Raw genomic sequence first — 17899 nt, forward strand, 5'->3', positions numbered from 1 at the left:
AGCCGTGCAGTCGCCGGAAGTCAGAGGGTAGACTGAAGGTGAGGAGTAGAGGCGGTCGGCGATGGCTGGTTGCTGTCGTCCGTCCGACACAGAGTGAGAGGAAGAGAGGCAGGGCCGGGCACGCGGCGGTGGTTAGCTCCGCTAGCTACTGTGGCCGCCGGACTTCGGAGAGAGAGGACGAGGTAGGAGGGAGTCCGAGTCACGTCGGCGGCAGCTTTTCTAGTTGCAGTCGCCGAGAAGGGAGAAGAGAACTGGAGCCTGTCGCCGCTTGCTCCGGCGAGCTCCAACGGCCGTGAAGCCGAGCAGTTGCGAGGGAGAGAGGCGAGCAGTCGTGAGGGAGAAAGAGATGAGCAGTCGTCGGGGAGAGGAAAGATGCCAAAGAAGGGAGAGCCGCGCCGCTCGCCGGCGGCGACGGCGCCGTTGAACGGCAGCGGCGACGGACATATCGTCTGAGAGAGAGAGAGAAGAGCTGCGTTTGTGTTTGTATGTGTGTGTGCGGCTAATGGGAGAAGAAAGGAAGGAAGAAAAGTGTGGTGTTGGGCCTAGGTTTGGGCTTGAGTGTTGGGCCGAGTCTATTGGGCCGAGTTTTGTTTAAATTTTATTTCAGTTGGGCCAGTGTTTAATTAAAGGGTTGGGACTCATTTTATTTAAACTTGGGCTGCCATTTTTTTTAGTGGGCTGCGAAATTAAAAAAAAAAAGGGAGGTCCTTGATTTAATTATTTTAAATGGGCTGCCCAATTATTGATTTAATTGGATTGTGGAGAGTTGTTTTAAAAAAAAAAAAAAAAAAAAAAGAAGCTACACTATTATAATTAATTAGACTTATTAGGTTTGATTAATTATTTTAATTTTCATAATAATATTAAATTATTATTATTATGTGCATATTTTAAGTAATTTCTTATTATATGCCAAGCATGACATGAATTTGCATTATATTTTTGCAATAAGAGTATTTAAGATTTAATTGGTTTTATTTATAATTCCAATTATTAAAGAAAGATGAGTAAGAATATTGTTGGTGTTCTTAACTCAAGAGAAATGTTTTCAATTATTTATTCATTAAATTTTGAAAACCGACTAAGTGAATCATAGAATGTTAAGCACTACACCATGGCTTAAGATTAGATTCAAGGAGACCTATTAAGAATAGAATTTCTTGTAGGCTTTGTGACCAGGGGGACTAGCGCTGCTTTCCCAAGACAGGTTTTTATGTGTATGATCTTCAGGCTTTGCCTATCCAGGTGGGCATTACTTTTACTATACGTATATAGAGATCCCCTGCGTGTCGTAGGCCTCTTATACGAATGAATGCATGAGATGATTTAACTGTTAATTTCAGTTTTATATATCTATCAAACGAATTTAATGCTACCTTTGAACAAGTTATTTCGTTACAAATCTTTGAACTGGAAAATATTACAACTGTTGTCTTGCCATAAAATGTTTAAATTTTAGTATGATATCTATCTGCTTTGGCTTTGCCAATGATGCAATCGAATTCGGGTCCTGAGCAGTTGATAGCTATCCTGCCAGGACTAGTGTACACCAGTGACCGTGAGTCATCTAGCGGGTTGGCCGGTCAAGTGACCGTGAGAGGTGGCCACCTCTCCGGCACACAATTCCAGATATGATAGATTACAAGAGAACTTAGACTGATCAGTCGAACTTTAAGAATCACAACTGAATTTAGTAAGCTTGGGCCTTTTTAGCGAAAAACCCCTTGTTGTACTGCTTATGATGGCATGACAATTTAAATCTTTACGAAGCATGTTATATTTCATAGTAGGCATATGTGCCCACTGAGTATTTTTATACTCAGCCCTGCATGTATTTCTAAATGTGCAGGTTGAGCAGCTGATGGAATGGAATGATGTTGAGCGGGTGTTCTTTTGACATTTCAAGAAATGTAACCTTGAGTATACATCTTCATATGTATATCTCACACGTTTTTCCGCTGCAAAACACTTTGATTAGAATAACTCTATGTTATGAAGTTGTGACACGTGTTATTGGATAACCCACCTTAATCAGTTCTCCTTCATGTGTATGTTTTATAAGTATCCAAATGATCATATATGATCCTAGCATCTTATCTATGAGTGACATTCTCATATACCTTAATGTTAAGTAATTGTCCATTTCCATTTCTTATTGTTCACCCCAAGTCATAACCCCGGCTAAATTGTCATTAAGGGTTGCGGGCTGTGACAGAATGGTATCAGAGCGGTTCGTTCGCTCTGGCCCTAGAAACCTTATTCTAAAAGAGTCGAGTCTAGTTTGATTCTTTAGACTTACATGGGTTTATATGGCACCGCTCAACACTCCATTGCATCGTGCTCAATCAAGGAAAGAAGGTAACTGTAGTTCAACGTGTTAAAGATGTTATTGTTCTAAGATGTTTTATGAATATGTTTATGTAAAGAGCATGCTATGATGAAATGTTGAATGTTTTGTCTTTCATGGCATATTTTCGCAATCTATGATGTTATGATCAGACGAATAATAGAAAAATTTACATATGTTTTCCCAGAGAACATAGATTGCTATAAGTTGCATGATCACAATTTCAAAAAAAAAAACATAGACTACTAGGTTAGTAGGATATCTCTACAATCTAGATTTTCTTAAGGTGATAATGTAGAAGAATGAAAGAGAACTTAGAGCATTTCAGCTCCCTCAAGAAAACAATGATTCTTTTGAACTACAAAGAGGAATGAAAAGATATGTACAAGGTAAAGGAAAAGCACAGAATGACGATACACGACGAATTCAAGGTAAACGTTGCATCAAAGGTTGAACCATAGTCTCTATGTTCGAATGTTCAAATGCGACGGAACATCGAATCGACTTTTGCTACACGATAGATTTTAAGAATAGTGTGTTTTGTCTGTGTACGTATGTCTGTGTGTATATGTCTTAAGAAAGGTTTGGGGTCAATAGGATAGGGAACCTTAAGATAAGTTTAGTTGTCATGATGAGCTTATGTTATGCTATGTATAGTATGTTCATGGCTCTCCAAGTTCGGGACGATGTTTCCCGTGCGACTGGGAGGTGATGATGTTGGACCTGGCCAGTCCACATGATCCAAATCTCAGTAGACGTCTTTTGGGTTGAAAACCCATGTGTTTCAACTTTCGGCTGAAAAGCCAGATGGGCTCTTACTCGAGGTCATTTTGTTCGACGTTGTAGTTAATCATTTCATACCCTCTGGTCATTCTTTTGATTCTCTTGGACAATTTCTACAACACCTTACTTAGATGTTGTGTTGAGTTTGAGTCTTGCAACTCGTGAGTTGTCATAATAGATCCCGTTGATCGATAAGACTAAGAAGTGTTAGTCTACTGACGTAGTAGACTACCCAAATTAGGGCTTCGTATAATTGTATCTCATTGTAATTAGTTGAGATTAGTCTTTGTCCTATAAATGATATCGACCACTCATCATGATAGAAATTCAGAGTTCAAGCTAAGACCGTAATATAATGTTCGAGTACGAGGACTTAAGTTAATTGGTCTATGATAGTTTTAAGATAGATTCATAGGGAATTGTTATGCATGTGATAGGTAACAAGAAATGGGTTGATGACCATTTTGGTCTTTGGAAAATAGGATACCCCGTAGATGAGCCCTAGGAATGAGGTAGGAGTAATGAACCGCCGCAAAAGAACGAGGGAACTTATTCTCAAGTAAATCTCGTGTATATAAATTGGAATTGGGAATCCAATTGATATGAGGAGAGACCCGAATCTATTCTAGATCGAAAAGATAAAGTACTAAGAAATAAGTCGATACCCTTAATAAAGGTACTTTGGAAGCATCATGATCAAGAGGAGGCGACATGGGAACTCGGGTCTAGCATGAAGGAAAAGTACCCAGAATTATTTCGTGTTGTACAAATTTCGGAATGAAATTTCTTTTAAGGAGGATAGTATGTCATACCCCGACTTTTAATCCCTGATTAAGGGCTTAATTATTAATAATTAGGGTTCGACATCCATTAATAATAAAAACTGGTTTGATTTATCCGAAGTGATTTAATCGTTATATATGTGATTTTCGTTACATGTGTCATTATGACCAAGTTAGTATGATTTTTATTTGAGGATATTAGCACTTGAAATTTTAATTAAGTTTCTAAAGCAAGTGCAGTTTATTTTTACCGAGAAATCAAAGAATGCCGGTTAATGAAAATATTTCCAAGCATATATTTTGTTTTAAAATTATTTTTCCTATGAGAGGAATATTATAATTGAGTGAGTGCACTAATATTAGTGCTATAGTTATTTTATGTGGTCACATGAATAATTATATTATGGTATTTTATTAATGAGTAACATTTCCATAGTTATTGTGACTTATTTTTTTAATCACCCTTCTCACACTATTACTTTAATTTCCCTACCATGTGACTAAATACCACAATTTGCCAAGTGTAGAGATTATTGAGAGAGTGTAGAGATTAGAGAGAGTGTAGAGATTAGAGAGAGAGAGATCAAGGCATTAATTGCCAATATTTCCTTAAGATTACAAAATCCTCTTTAAAGATCACAAGATCATTTACAATCTTGCAAAATCCTCTCTCACTACTCACTCATCATTTTCGACCAACACCTCTCTCCCTCTTTCTCTCACTTTCCTCCATTTTCATCCATGGTAGAGACCTTCGGAGCTTCCAAAAAAAAAATAATTATACCAAACACCTCAATTCACTCTTAAATCTTACATAAAAACATCCTAGCTACTTGAATTCAAGAGGATCATTGAAGAAAGGTTTCCAAGCTAGAGTGAGAAAGTGTGAGTTTTGGTGAGAAATTTGGGTAAGTGATCATGTATTCCATAAATCTTGCTTGAATGATATTGTATGTGAGTATTCTCGAAAGATTGAAGAAAGAAAATCACCCCTCCCTTGTTCTTAAAATTTTCAAAAAAAAAAAAATATATATATATATATATATAAAAAAAAATGGGTCTTTACCCTTCAAATTTTTTTTTTTTTTTTTTTCTTTCCTTGATTTGGGGTGAAAAATGAGGTCTATGTGGTGTTTGTTGATGATTGATGTGTGTTGTGAAAGTATATGCTTTGAGATGTGAAAGTCGATTGAGTTTAGTTTACCCAAAAATTTGGAATTTGTGAGTTGATGTGTTAAATGATGAATTGATTACGAGAATGAGTCTATGTGATGTCTATGATGATGATTGATGGAGTAAATTGATTATTTGATGTCAATTGATGAATTTGAGGTGAGTTAGTTTAATAAAATTAGGGATATGTGTATCTATGCCCTAAATTGTAATTGATGGATTATATGTGAGTTTAAATAGTTAAAATTGATGGATCTATGATTAGATTAAAGATTCATGTGTGTTATAAAATTTCAAAGAGTTTAGTTTAATAAAAATTAGGACTTTTTGCCTATGTGTTATTTAAGTGATTTTGGTTTAGGATATATGTAATTGAGCATAATATTAGTGTCTAATTATGTTTGACTAGGTCTTTTGTTGGCTAAATAAAATTTTGACTTAGTTTAGTTTGTATGAGTTTTTGAGTTTTCATATTTTGAGAAGTCGATGATTGATAAAATGAGGTCTAATTGCTTTATGACCATTATGTGAAAGTTTGTCATGTTTTATTAAGAGTTTTATGATGATACATGAAGTTTCATTAGAGTTTAGTTTACATGATAAAAGGGAATCTATATGTGTATAATGATTTATATGATGAATGAGATCATGTTTGAGTATTTGAGTAATTTTGAGCACGAAAATGAGAAGAGAATTTTAATGATGCGTTCGTTGAAATGTTTTACTTGAGATTTGAGGTTATGATGTAAGAAGAGAGTCAAGATTGAGTATGATGAGTATTATAATGTGCTTGAATGTTTTCAAGTGCTATATGTGTTTAAAATGAGCTTTGATTGGTTTTCTTTGAAGGGATGTTGAGTTGAGCATTTAAGAGTTTGAGATGAGATTTTGGTGAATTTCGTAGGCCTACTGACCTACTGTGATCGACAGTTTTTAGATGTCTAATAGCTTTGAAAATTTTATACCAAGTCTCTACATAAGTCTTGAGAACATCGGAAAAATTTCAAGTCATTTGGACTTCGTTTACTATTTTTAAAAAAAATACAAAACCGAAACTGCACATTACTACCGAGAGTTTCAGAGAACAGAGGAAAGAGTCCTTCATTTCAGTAGCTTCCTGTGTGATATAGCTTTCCAAAATTTTATGGTATTAACCTTATTGTGTTAGCTAAATATCCACAAAATTTGAGCCCAGTTTGACAACATTTACTATTTTTCAAAAATCCAAGTTTTCGATTGCTCAAAACTGCCGAATATAGTAGACTGTAGTAAAACAGTCATGTCTCCTACAATACTTGGAGTTTTTACTCTAACTTTTTTTTATATGAAAATAGACTCAAAGACCTTTCTTTTGGTATGAGTCTCGAGTCCAGGAGGTGTCGGAGTAAGAACAGGTTAGATTTTGAAGTTGAGTCAGTGTAAAAACAGAGCATGTTTTGATAATGTTTGATTATGTTTTCTTATGTGCCTTATGTGATTGTGTTGTCTATGTGTTGAATGAGATTAGACGAGCCTTGTATGAGAGATAAATCGAGACTTAGTACCATGATTTTCTTGAAACCTATCCTTGAACTTAAGGATTTGAGATGAGTGGAGAGTTTATATAGAGTTGAGTAAAGAGATAGAATATGAGATAGAGCATGAGTTTTCTTTCATGTTTCTGATAACCATAAGCTTTTTGATGTTGAGTCTAGAATAGTATCTCTAGACTTCTAAGAATGTCAATAGCCCTCAGCTCACCGTCACACTGCCGCAACTAGGGTACGATAATAATTTCAAAAATATATATATATATATTCAAAGTTATGAAAATTTTCAAGAAAATGTGCGCCTTATGTTTATGATGTTATGTGAATGCAAATTATTCTTCATGTTGTTATTTTGGGTCTCTGACTCATATAACTAAGCTCAATGTCGTGTTTGGGACTACCCGAGCCCTTAACAAATCAATGTATGTATGTATGTATGAATGAATGAATGAATGTGAAAGTTTTATGTTATCGTTTTAGGTTCATGCCTATAAGATTAGAATGATGGGTCCTCTTTCAAACTGTTTGAGTACCACCTAAGAATGCCTTGAGAATGTTAGCCGTGATAGCTTTGCTAGAACGACATTAGAATGGACATTCAGGGTATCAGTAACTTATGATGAAGTACATGTTAGTAAGTGTTTTAAGTTAGAAGTTTGACCAGAGCCTTACATGAATAAGAAGTTGACATGATTGGGGGCGAAGCTCCCATTTGACTGAGTGATTCGTTTTGTTGGGTCTGGCCAGCCCACATGACTATGATCTCGGTGATTGTCAATTTAGATTTTTTTTTTAATGTTTAAGTAGAACGTCATCCCAATGTATGGACTCGCACTATGTAGTTGTCACAATAAAAATTCCTTTTATCATGATGAGTATAGTGATAATTTAGAATTTCTTAGTTGTCATTAGTTTTCAAGTACTAGAATGTGATATTCTCACAATTAGAAAGATACACTAAGCACCAACCTGTCTCTTAACTGTCAGTCGATAGAAACAAAGCAACTTCTGAAATCCCAAGTGGAGAACCAGAGCAGATAACTAGTATGATAGAGTTTTCAACAAAATGTCGGGACGTGCTCCAAATATGGTGGACACGTATGAGAAACGCGTGAAGGAGTTCGCAAACGAATGACTAGTATCACAAGCTAGAATACCAGATATGCAATTCCGAGGACGGAATTTTTATAAGGTGGGAGGGATGTAACACCCCGTCCATTTATATTAAGTTTAGAATTCATTTTTTTTTAGAATATGATGATTTACGCCGGAAAAATGAAAAAAAAAATGATTTATTGTAATTCCAACGAATTTTTATTTCAAAAACTTTTTAGAAAATTTAGTCTTTTGATTTTGTGCATTGCATAAATTGAATTATATGAATAGGTGATTATTCTATATGATTAATATTTATTTGTATACGATTTAATTAAAGTTTATGTTAGACTTTAATTATTTAAATGTGTTGAGCTTTGACAAATATTTATTTGGGCATTAGTTTTTGTTTATTGAAATGATTTTCCATAAATACCAAAGCCCAAACCAACCTCCTCCTTCGCACCACAGCCAAGTACAGCACGCAGCTGCTGCTTGTGTTTCACCATGTCTCTACAATTGCTACACTATTCACCCCATGCGCCCACTCCTACAAAGTCATACAAAATCCCTTAATCATAGGGATTTTGGTTAATATTTTCAAACATCTCTCACGTCTCACCTTCCTCTTTTCAACCTACACCATCCTTTGTCAATCTAATAAACTCCAAAAGTCAAGCTTTAGCCATGCTTAGCGGCCACCAACTCCCCTAATTTCAGCCTCAAATATCTCTGCATGCATAATTGAAGGAAACCCATCCCTTGCACTTTCACTAGCAACTCAAATATCCTTTAAATTACTCTCTCGTTCCAGCCTATCCATGAAGTTTCAAGTATACAACAAGAGACCACCATTCAAAGAACTCTTCCCCTACACAGACATCACAAGGTGTTTACCTCAATTTTCTTTGCCTCTGTTTCAAGCACACACAGCTATCTCGTTTGTACAGAACACCAACCAAGATTTCAATATTTTCATAACAAATCACAAGCATGACAAATTATTTACATAAATACATACAATCTGTACACATGTTTATTCATAGTCTGTGCATATAATTATAAATGAAAGCATGATTCATTGAAAGGAAAAGAAAAGAAAAGATCTTTATGAAAGAAGAAATATAATTTGAAGCTTTGATTTCTTCCCTGCCTTTGAACTTGCTGTGTCGAGCCGGTTGATGCCGGTGCGTCTGAGTCGGGTCTGTTGGGTGTTGTCACTGCTGAGTCGAGTCAGGGAGATAAGGGTGACGACGGTGCGACTGGTTGTTGTTGTCGGCGGCGACCTCGTCGTCTGTCGCCGGTGTATGCAGAGAGATGAGAGGGTTGAGAGAACAGGGGGCTGAAGGGCGACGGCCGGCGGCCTTGCTGTCGTCGACCTGAGGAGAGAGATTGGGGGCTGGGGATCGGCGGCGGCGGTCTTCCAGCCGTGCAGTCGCCGGAAGTCAGAGGGTAGACTGAAGGTGAGGAGTAGAGGCGGTCGGCGATGGCTGGTTGCTGTCGTCCGTCCGACACAGAGTGAGAGGAAGAGAGGCAGGGCCGGGCACGCGGCGGTGGTTAGCTCCGCTAGCTACTGTGGCCGCCGGACTTCGGAGAGAGAGGACGAGGTAGGAGGGAGTCCGAGTCACGTCGGCGGCAGCTTTTCTAGTTGCAGTCGCCGAGAAGGGAGAAGAGAACTGGAGCCTGTCGCCGCTTGCTCCGGCGAGCTCCAACGGCCGTGAAGCCGAGCAGTTGCGAGGGAGAGAGGCGAGCAGTCGTGAGGGAGAAAGAGATGAGCAGTCGTCGGGGAGAGGAAAGATGCCAAAGAAGGGAGAGCCGCGCCGCTCGCCGGCGGCGACGGCGCCGTTGAACGGCAGCGGCGACGGACATATCGTCTGAGAGAGAGAGAGAAGAGCTGCGTTTGTGTTTGTATGTGTGTGTGCGGCTAATGGGAGAAGAAAGGAAGGAAGAAAAGTGTGGTGTTGGGCCTAGGTTTGGGCTTGAGTGTTGGGCCGAGTCTATTGGGCCGAGTTTTGTTTAAATTTTATTTCAGTTGGGCCAGTGTTTAATTAAAGGGTTGGGACTCATTTTATTTAAACTTGGGCTGCCATTTTTTTTAGTGGGCTGCGAAATTAAAAAAAAAAAGGGAGGTCCTTGATTTAATTATTTTAAATGGGCTGCCCAATTATTGATTTAATTGGATTGTGGAGAGTTGTTTTAAAAAAAAAAAAAAAAAAAAAAAAGAAGCTACACTATTATAATTAATTAGACTTATTAGGTTTGATTAATTATTTTAATTTTCATAATAATATTAAATTATTATTATTATGTGCATATTTTAAGTAATTTCTTATTATATGCCAAGCATGACATGAATTTGCATTATATTTTTGCAATAAGAGTATTTAAGATTTAATTGGTTTTATTTATAATTCCAATTATTAAAGAAAGATGAGTAAGAATATTGTTGGTGTTCTTAACTCAAGAGAAATGTTTTCAATTATTTATTCATTAAATTTTGAAAACCGACTAAGTGAATCATAGAATGTTAAGCACTACACCATGGCTTAAGATTAGATTCAAGGAGACCTATTAAGAATAGAATTTCTTGTAGGCTTTGTGACCAGGGGGACTAGCGCTGCTTTCCCAAGACAGGTTTTTATGTGTATGATCTTCAGGCTTTGCCTATCCAGGTGGGCATTACTTTTACTATACGTATATAGAGATCCCCTGCGTGTCGTAGGCCTCTTATACGAATGAATGCATGAGATGATTTAACTGTTAATTTCAGTTTTATATATCTATCAAACGAATTTAATGCTACCTTTGAACAAGTTATTTCGTTACAAATCTTTGAACTGGAAAATATTACAACTGTTGTCTTGCCATAAAATGTTTAAATTTTAGTATGATATCTATCTGCTTTGGCTTTGCCAATGATGCAATCGAATTCGGGTCCTGAGCAGTTGATAGCTATCCTGCCAGGACTAGTGTACACCAGTGACCGTGAGTCATCTAGCGGGTTGGCCGGTCAAGTGACCGTGAGAGGTGGCCACCTCTCCGGCACACAATTCCAGATATGATAGATTACAAGAGAACTTAGACTGATCAGTCGAACTTTAAGAATCACAACTGAATTTAGTAAGCTTGGGCCTTTTTAGCGAAAAACCCCTTGTTGTACTGCTTATGATGGCATGACAATTTAAATCTTTACGAAGCATGTTATATTTCATAGTAGGCATATGTGCCCACTGAGTATTTTTATACTCAGCCCTGCATGTATTTCTAAATGTGCAGGTTGAGCAGCTGATGGAATGGAATGATGTTGAGCGGGTGTTCTTTTGACATTTCAAGAAATGTAACCTTGAGTATACATCTTCATATGTATATCTCACACGTTTTTCCGCTGCAAAACACTTTGATTAGAATAACTCTATGTTATGAAGTTGTGACACGTGTTATTGGATAACCCACCTTAATCAGTTCTCCTTCATGTGTATGTTTTATAAGTATCCAAATGATCATATATGATCCTAGCATCTTATCTATGAGTGACATTCTCATATACCTTAATGTTAAGTAATTGTCCATTTCCATTTCTTATTGTTCACCCCAAGTCATAACCCCGGCTAAATTGTCATTAAGGGTTGCGGGCTGTGACAACACATGAATACTTTTTCACGGATTATATCACTATAATCCGCGAGTGCCTCAAGGCTAAAAATACTATCATCATCAACAATACAGAGTACAGATTTGAGATCTCTTGGAGATCTATCTAAGATAAATCAGCATATCTACTCACTGCAATAGAATGTTGAATCAACACAGAACCAAAACACCCTGCTACGCTCCAATGGCCTTGTACTTCAATTCTTGCCCTTGACATCCCGTCAATACAAAGTGAGACTTTACAGATTAGCTGCCTAAGCCCTCTTTGTCAAAGCAATCCTTGAAGAACCGGTATCACGTTTGCAGCAGGAATGTTGAAACAACACAGCCGAATAACTCGGACAAAACAGTCTGCTACGCTCCGATGTCCTCGATCTTCAACCCTTACCCTTGACCTCCCGTCAATACAGAGTGAGCCATTATAGATGGGCTGCCTAAGACTCCTCCGTCAAAGCAAAGTTTGAAGAACTGGTGTCATGTTTGCAGCAAGATAAAATGACGAGTTGGTTGTGAGCGAATGTTAGGTCGGTGAAAACGCACTCCCAAAACGTAAGGATGAATGAGGCTTCTTGCTGCTTTTATAGACCTTCATGTCGTGGTTAGTTTTCTCCACTTCCCACTTCCATAAGCTTCCTATAACCGCCGCAATCCACCTCCGAAAACTGCCAGTCGACCAGTCTGGAATGTTGGTTGAGAGATCATGGGTCCTGAAAAATAGGAACTAATAGCCCACTACTTTGGACCATGATAAACCACCTTTCCACTTATTAAAAACGTGGTCAACAAGCATAAAACCTTTATTCCACAACCAAAGAATAATAAAACGTGAAAGGAAGGTAAAGATTAAATATATACAATTACCAATGGAGAGTCAAACTATGGAGTCAAGGCAGACTCCGGAATGTTGGTTGAAACCCAGAAATGTTGACACCATGAATGTTATCAACATTCCACCCAACATTGAAAACACGAATGTTATCAACATTGGTCCCAACATTATTGGAGTCAACATTGACTCTAACAATAATTTTTTAAGCTTCAACTTTCTGTAATTATATTATAGTAAACTATTACTAGCATTGCCCTCGCTACAAATAAAAGCGAAACCATCATTATGATATTAATTAAATACTCCCTCCGTCCCCTTAATAACTTTCTAGTAAGGGACAATACGAGTCTTAAGAAAAAATTATTAAGTGTGTTGGTAGTGATGAAAATTTTAGTATTGAAAGTGGTGAAAAAATGTTAGTATAATTAGTATTGGGAATGGTGAAAGGTTGAAAAGTAAAAATAAATAAAGTATTATTAGCAGTGGAATAATGTCCCAAAATGAATAAGAAATTATTTAAGGGACATTTCAAAAAGAAAATATACGAAATTATTTAGGGATGGAAGGAGTATTAATTATTTTTCAAAAATTCGAATTATTTGACCAAGACAGGTTTCTATATATGTGCATGTAGGAAGTGGCGAACAAAAGTCTAAAGCAAATTGGAATAATATATATTGCTATAATGAGCTTATCTATATACTATAGAGAGTTGTTAGGAAAGGGCCCAGTTAAGTAACAAATTTATTTATCTATTTATTATATGAAAACTCAGTTTATATCAAAATTGTAATTACAGAATCAATCAAAGGGTATTAATAAAACTCAATAAATCTCATATATTTTCTCTCTCTCTCTTTCTCTCTCTCCTCTATTTCATCATACGCTTCAATTTTCTATACTCTCCTCTCTCTCTCTCATATTCTCTTTTTCATATTTTGATGATTTTTTAAAAAAATCAAATTTTATTTATAAAAAATATTCTATATATATCTTAAATTAAAGATAAATACAAGATCTTTGATTTGGTATCAAATAATTATTCAACTCTTTTATTAGTATTCTAATAAATTCTAATTAATAATATAATTTATTTTCCTACTTATCAATTGAAGCTTTTATAATAAGATGACATAGGTAATGAGCTAACTTAGAAAAAATAATTTTATGCATGATTAGCTTATGTTTTAAAAATATATATTGTGATGTGAAAACTCTTTTTTTATTATTTATCCGTTTCTTTTAATTTGAATGATGTGTTTATTCTATAATTTTAGGAAAGAAAATAAAGTTTCCATCAAATAGATGGAAAATTAAAAACGATACTTTTCAAAATTATAAAATAAAATTAAGGATCTTTACTGAGTAATTGATGTAGATTATTTTATTTTTAAAGAAAAAATAATTTATATTTACTTGTATTCTAACTATATTTAATATTTATTTTTTATTTATTTGATACATCATTTAATTTATTTATTTTTGATAAATTAACATGATTAAATAAAGAAATTTAAAGGTCGCGCCACAGTGGGCTCGAACCCAAGACCTTCGGTTTTAGACATTAACCCCTAATCGTTTAACCGATACACACACTACATCGTTTAATTTTGATGCAAATTAAACTATGTTCGTTGTGCATCGCACGGGCGAATGTACTAGTTATTTATAAGAGGTGGAGTCTTTTTCTTAATATATATATAGCCGAATTAGGTACGCAACTTTATTTAATTTGAACTTTATGATAGCAGTCGGGAATGAGAAATGCATTAGGATCACACTTCAACTTTTTACATAGTTTTTAATTTAAGGGAAATTATATGGAGCCATAATTATGGCCAGCCATAATACCCTTGAAACTTTATGGAAATAATTTATAACTAAAATGTCCTTTAATTGATTTTGGTATATGAGATAAGGGCTAACGGTATAAATATATTATTCCAATTTCCAAACATAACAAAGCTATTGAAAAGGAAAAAAGACCAAAGCCATGGCGTGATTAATCAATTCTTGATAGTCGTCAGATTATCAAATTCAATATTTTACTGCACACTAGGGGTGAAACTGAAAATGCAATTAATTAAATATTAAACTATTAAAGTACTATGTTCCTGTTTTTTATTATTGTTTTACTATTAATATTATTAAATTTTATTTTATTATTATTAAAATATAAAATATGATTGAAAATTTTAAAGAAATTATCTTGTTCTAGACTTCAGAGATTGTTGACGAAAACCTAGAAAATTAGTTACATGGATCTGTAAATTAGTTATCTAACTCTTTGTAACAAAGAAAATTTGAAACAAATAGGTTATGATCGTTTAAAATGTCAAAATTAATTTGTATTCTATATATATATATATATATATATATATATATATATAGTTATGTGTAGGAATTGTTTATTTATTTATATTATTTGTATTTTTTTCTAATGTTTAATTAATTTTGGGCTATTTAAATATAAACTTTTAATAATAATATAGTTTGGAATTTTAAGAACCCAAATTTGGTATATTAAATAATAGCTATTAATTTTGTTATATTGACGGTTTACTGTTATTTTTCTCAAAATGAGATTTAATTTAATTATTTGCGTTACAATCTATAAATTTAATATTATATTCATTAAGATGATATTATTATTATATACTATATTAAATCATATACTAATATTAACACATTTTTTTGTTAACAATTAATCACTCATAAATCATACTAAATTTTTTACATAATTTAAAATTTTATAAATAATAAAATATATCATAGTTTGTGCATTGCACTGGAAGGGTGCTAACAAAATTCAAGTATGAAGGAAATTGGTCTCATAATCAACAATAATTAATTACATTTTTTAGGTAATTTTTTTGACGATATTTTCTTAGATAAATTAATACGAAAACTATCAACAAATTTTTGTTAGTATTTATTTTTTCTAAAAAGCAAGAACGAAGTATTTTTTTTGAAAAAGACAAGTACGAACTCTTATGCATTTTTTAATTTTCTTGTTTTAAAAATAAATAATAGAGTGGGGTGTTAGCCTGTTGGGTGCATGGCGGCTCATGGCATGGTTACTGCGGGTATTGTTCCCTTTTGGTTAATTAGTTCACTACAAACAATTTTAAATTAATTAAGGAAAGAAATTATATGTTAGGGTAATATTGTAAAACAATAAATTAGTTATTAGAAATAATTACGTATAGAATTATAACAAATATAAAATTACTAACTTGACCCATTATGGCTGCCATAATTATGGCCATTTAGCACTGCCCTTAATTTAATTTGAACTTTATGATAGCAGCCGGGAGTAGTATACTTTGTTTGTACTCCATTCACATGGATGAGTAAACGCAAATAGAGAATACTTTATAGTTAGACAGATAATTATGAAAATCAACCAAATTGAACAATATATAATTATGTAATTTATTAGCTAAATTGTCGTGATTGTCATTGAGCCAGTTTTTTTTAGTAACATTTTTATATACCTCAATTAGCACAATGTTTTCCAACGGTCCTTGCATCAACAAACATATATTGTTCCTTTTAGGTAAATATCATGAAAACCCCTAAAGTATATCCAGCTTTATCAAAAATAATCTTAAATTTTCCAAATGTTCTCTAAACCCTCAAACTATTATGTTTTTATCAAATATATTCCGCATCTATTTTTCGGTCACCAGAAACGTGATGTGGCTCGCCGGATGCCACAATGTAATTTATATTCTATTTTTCTAAATGCAATGATAAAAACGACATCGTTTCGTACCATATCATTTAAAAAAATTCATTTTGAAATTTAAAATTCATTTCTATCGTGTTTGAAATTCACGCTAATAACCTAGAATTAGGAATAAACATGATAGAAGAATAACTTTTATTGTATTAGAGTTAGAAGAATATAATACTAATAGTTTATCTATTTCTGGAATTTTCATTATAATGAATTTGCTTAGAAGTTAGGTTAGGTGTGTGTTGATTAAAAATTGTTAAAAGGTTCGAAAATATTAAAGAGAGGAAAAGAAAGTAATATTAGTTTATTTCATTTCTACATTTTCTATATGATGAATTTGCTTAGAAGTTAAGTATGTGTTGATTAAAATTTATTAAAAAGTTCGAAAGTATTTTTTTAAAAAATACTTAAATTTAGTCAATAAGGACATAGACACACACACATATTAAGTTCATCTCGATCCTCTCATTAACGTATATATTTTCTGATTCAGACCCGACCAATTAAAACCTCAAAAATGATAGAACTACTCCTATATATATACTTAATTTATTGGAGATGTAGCTTAAACTAATCACAAAAACTTGGGTGCTGCTGGGACTCCACGGTCCAGATTCAATCCGACCCGTGCTCAATTTAGAGGAATTGGCTAAACTTATTTAAAAGAGCTTTTAAGCTCTTGGAGCTTATAAGATGTAATTTTTAAGAGCTTATAAGTTGTTAAAGTGTTTGGATGATTGAGCTTATAAGCTAGAGAGAGAATTTTTTTCTAGAGAGAGAGAATTTTTTTTATGAGCTTATAAATTGAAAAATAATGAACTTGAATGATATATGATGAAAATAATAAATTATAGTTGAAAAATATTTGTAAAATGATTGTTGCATATGAGATTATAAAAAAAATAAGTTGGGGTAGATAAACTTATTTTTGGAGCTTATAAGCTGTTTAGAAGCTTATTTTGCCAAACACTTTAAAGGAGCTTATAAGCTCTTAAACAACTGTTTTGAGGAGCTTATAAGCTCAGCCAAACACCCTCTTAATCTAATCAAAAGTCTCATTTGATTTCGTAAAAAAACACGTTTAATTTTTTTTAAAAAGACTCATTTGTCTTGAAGAAAAGTCTTACAATTCGTGCTTTGTGTGCATAATTTTATTTTTATCTTTTAACAGTCTTATTTTCTTTTAATAAAAGTCTCATGTGGCTTTGAATAAAGTTTCATTTATGTAATTAATATAGTCCATACTTTATGTGCATTATTTCATTCGTTTAAAAAAAATCATTTGCTTTGTTAAAAAAACTCATTTGCGTAATACAACTCCTGTTTTGTGTGCATAATTTTATTTTTAATTTTTAAAAATCTTATTTGCTTTTAATAATATAATCTCATTTAATTACTTTTAAAGTCACATTTACTTTTAATAAAATAGAACATATTTACATATTATAACTAGTACACTAAAACAACGGCAAGTCAACAGCCGGGTCGGATCTGAGGCGCGGAGCCCCAGCCGTATACATGCGGCTTGCCCCTAAACTGATAAAGAAGTTGAATTAATTTCGACAAAATAAAATATTTAAAGTTGTGGACATCATCATCTCTTATAGCTTATAGGGTTCCAACATAATGAAAAATCAAGTGGATGTTAATTATTAATTGGTCTTTTGTTTTTTTTTTTGAAAAAGGATCAATAATGGTCTCGTGGTGACTCGAACCCTAGACTTATTGATTAGAGGGAAATCGTCTTATCAATTGAATCGCACTTCGTTGTTTTATTGGTACTTAACTGTTGCCAATTTCGAATTTATTAATTGGTAATTAATTATTGACATGTTGTAATGTCAATTCAAATTTAAAAATATTAGCGGAATTCAAACAAGAAGAATGCTTGATTTAGGAAAATAATAATTCATCAATCATAGCAATACAAGAAAAAAAAAAAAAAAATCGTACATGGTCACATGAAAA

The 17899-nt window shown here is 33.9% G+C and overlaps 2 long non-coding RNA genes across 2 annotated transcripts; both read left to right on the forward strand.

Annotated features, from left to right (window-relative positions):
* Positions 1-880: 880 nt before the first annotated feature.
* Positions 881-2078, forward strand: LOC130989341 (uncharacterized). Its single transcript, XR_009090568.1, has 2 exons — positions 881-1245; positions 1850-2078. It is a non-coding gene; the product is annotated as an uncharacterized LOC130989341 (long non-coding RNA).
* Positions 2079-10016: 7938 nt separating this feature from the next.
* On the forward strand, positions 10017-11214 carry LOC130989342 (uncharacterized). The gene is made up of 2 exons (XR_009090569.1): positions 10017-10381; positions 10986-11214. It is a non-coding gene; the product is annotated as an uncharacterized LOC130989342 (long non-coding RNA).
* Positions 11215-17899: the final 6685 nt, after the last annotated feature.

Source organism: Salvia miltiorrhiza, chromosome 6 (genome assembly GCF_028751815.1).
Source record: "Salvia miltiorrhiza cultivar Shanhuang (shh) chromosome 6, IMPLAD_Smil_shh, whole genome shotgun sequence".
Taxonomy (NCBI): domain Eukaryota; kingdom Viridiplantae; phylum Streptophyta; class Magnoliopsida; order Lamiales; family Lamiaceae; genus Salvia; species Salvia miltiorrhiza.